General features: G+C 38.1%; 1 protein-coding gene across 1 annotated transcript in view; it reads right to left on the bottom strand.

Moving 5' to 3' along the window:
- Positions 1-395: 395 nt before the first annotated feature.
- LOC135473230 (solute carrier family 12 member 1-like) overlaps positions 396-908 on the bottom strand; it is a 20,222-nt gene continuing 19,709 nt past the window's right edge. The window contains exon 24 of the mRNA XM_064753074.1: positions 396-888. The gene's annotated coding sequence lies outside the window, so the exon portion shown is untranslated. The remainder of the gene's footprint in view (positions 889-908) is intronic.

Raw genomic sequence — 908 nt, 5'->3', positions numbered from 1 at the left:
CCCAAACAGCTTCAAGATCATATGATATATACATGTAGCTGTGAATAATCTTCATAGCAAAGTTAAAGCCCTTCTGAAAATCATTTCAATTAAGACGTGGTAACCTACATCTGTCTTGCACAACACATTAGGTTTATATCTTGTGAAAAAAAATGCAAATTAATGTTCAACGATTAGGCGGATGATAAATGATCTACATTTAATACGTACAGTGTGGAAATATATTCCTCAAAATTATTTATTTATTTGATTTTTGTTTACGCCGTACTCAAGTACCTGAACTCACAGCGGCTGCATTGGTGAAAGGCTCCTGAGTCATTAAGCTGCGCTAGCGCGCTAACCAACTGAGCCACGGAGCCACCCCACCCCACCCCCACCCCACCCACCCAAGTAAATATTCATAATAATACACTAAATCTTTATGTACACCATTATTATACACGATTTACATGTCTTATGCCGACGCCCTATAGCATGTATTTCAGAATGCTATCAACAGGGGAGTTTCGAGTTTGAACTCTTTTTGTCTTTGAAGGTTAAAACAGTCCTCCTGTATCATGTGACTCCTGAAAATGTTAGGCAACCTTTTCCCAGCACTCGACCCATTGTGTTCCAGAGGCACCTTCTTCCTTTCTTAACTTCTTAACTTCAGAAAGGCCTAACTCCTTAATTTTCTCTATTGCTTGCCTACTAAATGATGCCCAGGTTATATAGTAAATGAAATCCTGCAAAAGTTGTTTAACATGTTTGACAGGTCACCTGATACAGTAGGACTTTTTTTATCTCTAGCGATAAAAGAATTCGAAGTCGAAACTCTACGATTGGTTGGATGGGGGTGTCCGAGTACAAGATTGACAAAAAACAATAATTAACAATATTACAAACAGCCTTGGACATTTTTTTCCTTT

This window comes from Liolophura sinensis, chromosome 8 (assembly GCF_032854445.1).
Source record: "Liolophura sinensis isolate JHLJ2023 chromosome 8, CUHK_Ljap_v2, whole genome shotgun sequence".
Lineage (NCBI taxonomy): Eukaryota > Metazoa > Mollusca > Polyplacophora > Chitonida > Chitonidae > Liolophura > Liolophura sinensis.
Note: the sequence above shows the minus strand (reverse complement) of the source record. Positions and strands in the feature narration are given on the sequence as shown.